The sequence below is a fragment of the Camellia sinensis genome, chromosome 2 (genome assembly GCF_055761805.1).
Source record: "Camellia sinensis isolate YWXY chromosome 2, ASM5576180v1, whole genome shotgun sequence".
In the NCBI taxonomy this organism is placed as follows: Eukaryota; Viridiplantae; Streptophyta; class Magnoliopsida; order Ericales; family Theaceae; genus Camellia; species Camellia sinensis.
Genome location: NC_138962.1, coordinates 135,170,156 through 135,179,106, shown reverse-complemented (window position 1 = coordinate 135,179,106; position 8,951 = coordinate 135,170,156).

The window sequence follows — 8,951 nt, the reverse complement described above, 5'->3', positions numbered from 1 at the left end:
GGGATTTCAGCCACGGTTACTAGTCCATTCTTAAGGTTTCAATTTCCTGGTACTGCATTCCTATTGTTGCTTGTGAGCTCGTGTTATTACTTGTCACAAAGTATGGTCCACCATTTGTCGTTCTTTGAATGAGGTGAGGCGTAAGTCAAATTCTAACTACAGAGGCAATTCCTTATGGGTAAGCAACTAATCTTAAGTTAGAGTTTAATTATCCTAGGGTGTTCACGCAGCACAACTTCACGTATAAATAATAATTACAAGATTCCTGAAATTGGGTCGAAGTGGAGACAAAGAATATGAAGCAGTTATGGTGATAATACCAGGATTAACTGAAACATGGATGAATGGTATGATGTTGTGGTTTCGAACTTCAATGTGATCAAGGTTATAGAGGTAGTGACTAAACAAGATATTTAACTTGAAACTGCGTTGGCCATTCGCGTTTCAAACTGAACATCCAAGATTCGTCACTGAGTAAAGAAAATGAAACTATTTACAAGAAGCCTTAGGCTAAATAAAATAATCAAGGGTCAAAGGAGGTCAAATTTACAAATAGTAGTGTATAAAACAGGACTAGAAGGACAAGACTTAATCTTGGAGAAGGATGACATCGAATAAAGGTTACGAATACAAGATGAGGGTACGACGATCGATAAAAGACGCGTAGAACTAATAGTACCCCTATTGCCCGATGTGAGGCCGTATTCAAAGTTAAAACCATTTCACGATCCTGAAGTAGGTCCTCACGAGTTGATGTTGGTGTGCCCAAAATTCGAAGAAATTTCCTAAGATAGGTCAAGAAATATTTTATTTTCGATGTCCTTGATAGAATAGGTAGTGTAATAATATAACATAGTCTGGGCAAGGTAGTCTCTAACCGCAGGTCGAAACGCGCGGGTAAGGGTTGAACCTAGGCTCTGATACCAAGTTGTGACGCCCCGAATCTACACTATTGGTTGCAGTCAAGGGAGAGTCACTAGTGAGTCCTATGGTCGATGTAACGCCCTCAAAATAATAACAATAAACCCATCAGATAAGACATGCATTTTCATTTAAACTAACCGCATTCCTTTCATTCATTAGAATTCCAAGACATAAGTATTACATGTTAACCTCATAACAAAATGCCCTACGGGCTTACAGCTTTCCAAGTTAACACTTGGTTACAACAAAGAGTTCTAACTCGTTTACACATTAAGCCCTTGGCTTGAAATTACATGTAATACATCAAAAGTAAAACGACAAAATTATGCCCGCCACTAGCCTCCCAGCTATGTCCTTGGAGGTGGCATGCTTCCTGCACCTGAAAATGATATTCCCATATAGGGTGAGCCACAGCCCAGTAGAAATACACTAAACCAACCATGGACAATGACTAAAACATTAGCAATTGATAGTTGGTTAACACTGATACAATCACATAAATTACATATTTATGTCAACGACTTACAAGTCCCAATTACTTTTCATTTTCCCTTTTCAACAGATAAGCATGCTAGCTCTATCATCATTTCCACAGATATGTATAAAAAACTATATCTCACATTCTCAACAGATATGTATAACAACAATATCCACAGATAAGCATACAAGCTGTATCCACATTCTACAACAGATATGTATATCAACAATATCCACAGATAAGCATACAAGCTGTATCCACATTCTACAACAGATATGTATATCAACAATATCCACAGATAAGCATACAAGCTGTATCCACACTTCACAAAGATAAGCATATGAGCTCTATCTTCACTTCTCTAGACAAGCATATGAGCTCTGTCTACGGAGTTCATCCCCTATCTCCTCCCAATACCTATCCGGTTTAGAGGTACATCCCCTATCTTCCCCTAAACCGCGGAGTACATCCCCTATCTCCTCCTCTACACATAACGTATATAAACACATTGGTTCTATATACAATCACACAATACATACAATTAATGTATTCAATCAACCGTCAAGTTCCATGACACATTCCATTGATTAGTTTCAGTTTACCTAATCATCATGCATTGTCTACAACAATCACGACTATCCTCCACCGATAGCCCAAAGCAGTTATTTCTAAAACAGAAAATAAATGCACAAATGGATATTCAATCAACATTTCATTTCTTCATTCTTCTCAATTAATTATCCCAATTAATTAAACAATGTAGTTAGGGCAATTCCCATAATTAACATTTCAACCCTTAGGTCCCATTTTCATCAATGATTCAACAATCATTCCATTCTTTTCATGCCAAACATGCATCTAGGTTTATTATGAATAAAACCCCAACTTTTGTAAAATTACACAAAAGTCCCAAACTTTCACAAAATTACCAAACCAAGCCCAACATCTCAAAATACCAAAATTTAAAGACAAAACCCATAGAGAGGAGTAGGATATCCCTACCTCAAATTCGGAGTTCCAAAGGAGAAGACGACAAAACCCAACGTGCTCCAAAACCCGTGATTTTCAGATTAAAATGTAGCCCTCGACGATCAACAACTTTTTTGTAAAGGCTAAAGGTGAGCAAATCACTCCTACTAGATCAAAACCTAGAGAGAAGGTAGAGTCTAGAGTGAGAGGCTCAACAATGGTGATTTTGGAAAAGTAGGAGAGAGAAGAGAAAGTGAAAAAGTGATTTGAAAAGTCACAATTTTGGGATTTAAACCCAGTCTTCCGCTCGAGCGTAAAACACCCCGCTCGAGCGGCCACTCACAGACTTCCGCTCGAGCGGCCAACCTCCCGCTCGAGCGCAGAATGCACTCGCCCAGCACTTTTGCAGAACCAGGCCTTCGCTCGAGCTCCCAACCCTACGCTCGAGCTCACAACACTGCACAACAAGATACTGGATGGATGTAATCTACGCTCGAGCGCCAACACCTCCGCTCGAGCGTACAGGCCAAAAATCTGGGCAACTAGTTTTGGTTTCTAAACTCAACCAACCTGTAACAAACCCGCTCAACACATCTTATAACTCAAATACAAAGTAAGAAAGGATGTAAACAAGATAATAAACAACTACCAGCCTCCACGGACACATGTCCGGATCACTATACAACAAGGGTAAACCCGGGATCGCTATAACCTCCCCCCCTTAAAGAATTTCGTCCCCGAAATTAAACACAAGTTTTCAAAAACAAGTTTTCCTCCATTTTAAACAATGTTACATTTTAACATTCAACAATTCGACCCATTACCGGTCATCCCATCCCTTTAACAAGAGACATATCACAATATGTAAACAACATATGTATTTTCAACATGCATCAACATTATGCACTATCCTTCCAATTTCAACAATATATTTAACACATATAATGTCACTTTCAACTTCCATATGAGGCAAGTTCCAAAACATACTTCCAATAACCAAAACATTTTCAATGTTTCACAACTTAAGACATATATCCAAGCTCTTAAGTTCAACAAAATGTAAAATTTAAATATAAGATTACATAACAACAAACAAGTCCGGATATTTCTCTCGGACTTCCAACTCACGTTCCCAAGTGGCTTCCTCCACTCCATGATGTTTCCACAAGACTTTCACCAAAGGAATGGTCTTGCCACGCAGGACCTGATCCCGCCTATCCAAGACCCGAACCGGTCTCTCCTCATACGAGGCATCCTCATCTACCTCTAAATCAGTCCAATCCAACACATGTGATGGATCTGGCTCATACTTCCGAAGCATATTCACATGAAACACGTCATGCACTCCGGATAACTGCGGTGGTAAGGCTAATCGATAAGCAACCTCACCAATCCTCTCAAGGATCTCAAAAGGACCAACAAACCGAGGGGATAACTTCCCACTCTTCCCAAACCTCATCAGGCCTCGTCTAGGTGATATCTTCAGAAAGACATGATCACCTACCTCAAACGCCAAAGGCCTCCTCCTACGGTCGGCATAACTCTTTTGTCGACTCTGGGCTGTAACAAGCCTCCTACGGATAAGCTCAACTTTCTCCGTCGTCTCCCTAACCAACTCCGGACCCAACAAAGGTGCATCACCCACCTCGGCCCAACAAACTGGAGACCTACACGGTCGGCCATACAAGGCCTCAAACGGTGCCATACCGATGCTAGACTGAAAACTATTGTTGTAGGCAAACTCTACCAATGGCAAGTGCCTCTCCCACGTCCCACTGAAGTCCAGGACACAACCCCGAAGCATATCCTCGAGGATCTGAATAGTACGCTCGGACTGCCCGTCAGTCTGAGGATGATAAGCCGTACTAAAGGTCAACTTAGTGCCCAAGGCACTCTGCAAACTCTGCCACAATCTAGCAGTAAAACGAGGATCTCTATCTGAGACGATCGTCACTGGGACCCCGTGCAATCTCACTACGTCCCGAATATACAGGTCGGCAAGATGATCTACCGAATCTCTCACGCGCATAGGAATAAAGTGCGCCGACTTAGTCAACCGATCTACAACCACCCAAATAGCATCACTACCCCGCTGAGTCCTCGGAAGACCTACAACGAAGTCCATAGTGACATGCTCCCACTTCCACTCGGCAATAGGCAAGGGTTGCAACAAACCCGCTGGCCTCTGATGCTCGGCCTTCACTTGCTGGCAAGTAAGGCACTTCGATACGAAAACAGCCACATCTCTCTTCATACCCCGCCACCAAAACTGGCGACCCAAATCCTGATACATCTTAGTACCTCCCGGATGCACCGCAAGGCGCGAATGGTGAAACTCTCGGAGTACTTCCTCTCGGCAAGCCTCCGGTACAAACAAACGGTCTCGGTATCTCACACTCAGGTCGGGATACACCGTCAAACCCTTCTCAACTTTCCCACTGGAGATCTTCTCTCGGAGGGATTCTACCTCAAGGTCACCTCTCTGTGCCTCTAATACTCTAATGACAAGTGTAGGCTGCACCACGACAGAAAACAAGGCCGCAACCTCAACAGATTCGCCCAGTAGCAAATCAAACTCGCCAAGTGCTCCCAACATCTCCCATTCCCGGATGGCTATACTAGCAACATCACTAATGGATTTCCTACTAAGGGCATCGGCCACAACATTGGCCTTTCCCGGATGATAATGTAACTCAAAATCATAATCCTCGATGAACTCCATCCATCTCCTCTGCCTCAGATTCAAGTCTCTCTTTGTAAACAGATACTTCAAACTCTTGTGATCCGAGAATACCTCGAACCTCTCACCATAAAGGTAGTGCCTCCAGATTTTCAAGGCAAAGATCACAGCTGCTAACTCTAGGTCGTGTGTGGGGTAATTCTTCTCGTGTATTTTCAACTGACGTGAGCCATAAGCTACCACTTTCCCCTCTTGCATCAACACACAACCCAAACCCTCTCGTGAGGCATCACAATAAACCGCATAACCCAACCCTCTCTCCGGAATAATCAACACCGGAGCGGTGGTCAATCTAACTTTCAGCTCTTGGAACGACTTTTCACAAGTCTCACTCCACACAAACTTGACTCCCTTCCGAGTCAGTCTAGTCAACGGTGACGCTAACCTGGAGAAATCTTTTACAAACCGACGGTAATACGCAGCCAATCCCAGAAAACTGCGGATCTCAAACACACTCTTAGGCTGTGCCCAATCTTGCACTGCCTCAACCTTGGATGTATCAACAGACACCCCTTCCCCGGATACCACGTGGCCTAAGAATTTGACTTCCCTCAGCCAGAACTCACACTTCCCAAACTTGGCATACAGCCTATGGGCTCTAAGTAACTCAAGCACCACTCTCAAGTGTGCCTCGTGCTCCTCCTCGGAAGACGAATAGATAAGGATGTCGTCCACAAAAACAACCACAAATCGGTCTAAGAACTCCCGGAAAATCCGGTTCATCAAGTCCATAAAGACTGCCGGTGCATTGGTAAGCCCGAATGGCATCACCAAAAACTCATAATGGCCATACCGCGTACGGAATGCCGTCTTAGGAATATCTTCCTCCCTGACCCTCAACTGATGGTAACCCGATCTCAAGTCTATCTTAGAGAAACAACGGGAACCCTTCAACTGGTCAAACAAATCATCTATACGGGGCATAGGATACTTATTCTTAACCGTAGCCCAATTCAACTTCCGGTAGTCTATACACAATCTCAAGGCACCATCTTTCTTTTTAACAAAGAGGGCCGGTGCTCCCCACGGTGAAACACTAGGGCGAACAAAGCCCTTATCTAGCAATTTCTGGAGCTGAACTTTCAACTCAACCAACTCTGCTGGAGCAAAACGGTAAGGTGCCATAGAAATCGGCGCCGTACCAGGCACTAAATCAATAGAGAACTCTATCTCTCGGTGAGGTGGCAAACTAACAAGATCTTCGGGAAAAACATCCGAATACTCACAAACCACCCTCGGCAGTACATGCTGGGTCTCACCACACTCACTACTCTCAAAGCTAGCAAGTAAACCACTAAGCTCACTTCGCCCTCGCGAATCATACCCCGGTGGCAAAACACTACCAACCCGGTCTCCCAAGAAATGGAACCACTCCCCGCTCAAGGTACACAATGTAACCCTCTGGCGGTAGCAATCAATAACAGCCCGGTATGACGATAACCAGTCCATACCCAAAATAACATCAAAACCCTTCATGGGCATGAAAACAAACGGAAAAGGAAGCCTATAGTCGGCGACCTCTATATCACATCCTCTAACACCCTGTTTCAGGATCAACTCACCACCCAAAGGCGATACCACACAAATAGGAGATGCTAACTGTGCTAACTCCAATTCCAAAACAGATGCAAATGCAGCAGATACAAAAGAATGAGATGCACCCGTGTCTATCAACACACTAGCAACTGAGTTGCAAAACAGAAAAGTACCTCTCACTACTGATGGAGCCGGTACTAAATCCTGCGCGGTAACAGCATACACGCGCCCCGTAGGCCCCTGGTCTACCTGCTCACCTCTCGGAACAAAAGATTGCTGCACAGACTGGGATGACGAAACTCCTGGATTGGCCCTCGAGGCCTGCACAGACTGAGCTGGCTGAAAACCCTGCGTCTGCCTAGAACCAGACGCTCCCGAAGTGGCACTCAACTGTGGGCAAAACCTTTTCATGTGCCCAGGTTGTCCACACTGATAACAAGTCAAGAGCTGCCCCCTGCCCAAACTCTGACTCTGCGGTCTAGCTGAAGAAGAAGCAGCTTTCTGACCCCCACCCTTCTGCGGGCAAACAGAAACCTTGTGACCCAGCTGGCCACACTTGTAACAAGTGAATTCCCCCTGACTGCCTCTCCCCGAGCCTCCACTCGGCACTGGAAAGGTCGATCTAGAGACTGCACCCTGAGACTGCTGAGGGTTATAACCCTTCTGTCTCCTGCCATCACTCTGACTATCCTGGCTCCTCTTGGAGCCTCTCTGACCCTCATCCTCCTCCTGCATCATAAGCTCCATATGAGCTGCAGCGTCCACTAGGTGTCTATACTCTCGAATATAAGACCCACCAATTCTTAACTTGAGGCCCCGCCTCAACTTCCGCTCAAACTCATAGCAACGGCGTTCCTCAGACGCCACCAGTTCAGGTGCAAACCTAGACAGACTGGTAAAAGTAGCCTCAAACTCGGCCACTGACAAGCCTTGCTGATTAAGCCGGCTAAACTGATCCCTCAGCTTCTCCCTAGCTACTGCTGATAAAAACCTCTCCTGAAAAGCATTCACAAACGCCTCCCAAGTACCACCAACACGAGCTTTCTCGTACTTCCACCATTGACCCGCATCTCCCTTCATTTGGAAGGATGCCAAGGTCACTTTCAGTGCTCCGTCCTCGATGCCAAGCATCTCAAACGTCTTCGTTGTCTGTTCGAGCCATTCATCTGCCTTAAGCGGCTCTTTAGGATCCCCGATAAACTCGTCCGGATTACACCGGAAGAACTCCCTCTTCAAGAAAGAAGGCCCTGCCTCAACTGCCTGATTCCCAGCTCTAAGAATACCCAAGGCTCCTGCTATCTCTCTGGCCAAGGCACCCATAGCCTGCTGACCCACTGGCTCGGCCACATTGGCCTGCCCAACTCCCTCCTGCACTGCCGGAATCTCACCCTGTAACGGTACTTCCTGCCTCGCAGGTCTACCACGCCTAGCACCTCTTCCTCGTCCTGACATCCTAATAAAGGCAACACAGAACGTTAGCACATTCATAGGTGTGCCGAAACTAAACACTCACGTCCTAATGCAATGGACAACTGTAATTCACTCCACATAAGCACATAAACACATAAGCACTTACGAACTTCATTTCTGGATAATGATAGTCCCGAGGCGTTACTAGAGTTCCGGTTAGAAACAGCGTTGATCAAGTGCTTTTCCAACAAGACTCCCAGAAACTCAAGGATCCGATCAACATCCAAGAAATTAAATCCCATACCCACATAGTCACATAAGCATGTTATCAAATAAACACATAGCATATGGTACTACATCTACGTCTCTATCAAGCGAGACAAACCCATTGTGATCCTAATCACTTCCCACGTACCCAAAGTATTCGAACCCGGTACGCTCTGATACCAAGTTGTAACGCCCTCAAAATAATAACAATAAACCCATCAGATAAGACATGCATTTTCATTTAAACTAACCGCATTCCTTTCATTCATTAGAATTCCAAGACATAAGTATTACATGTTAACCTCATAACAAAATGCCCTACGGGCTTACAGCTTTCCAAGTTAACACTTGGTTACAACAAAGAGTTCTAACTCGTTTACACATTAAGCCCTTGGCTTGAAATTACATGTAATACATCAAAAGTAAAACGACAAAATTATGCCCGCCACTAGCCTCCCAGCTATGTCCTTGGAGGTGGCATGCTTCCTGCACCTGAAAATGATATTCCCATATAGGGTGAGCCACAGCCCAGTAGAAATACACTAAACCAACCATGGACAATGACTAAAACATTAGCAATTGATAGTTGGTTAACACTGATACAATCACATAAATTACATATTTATG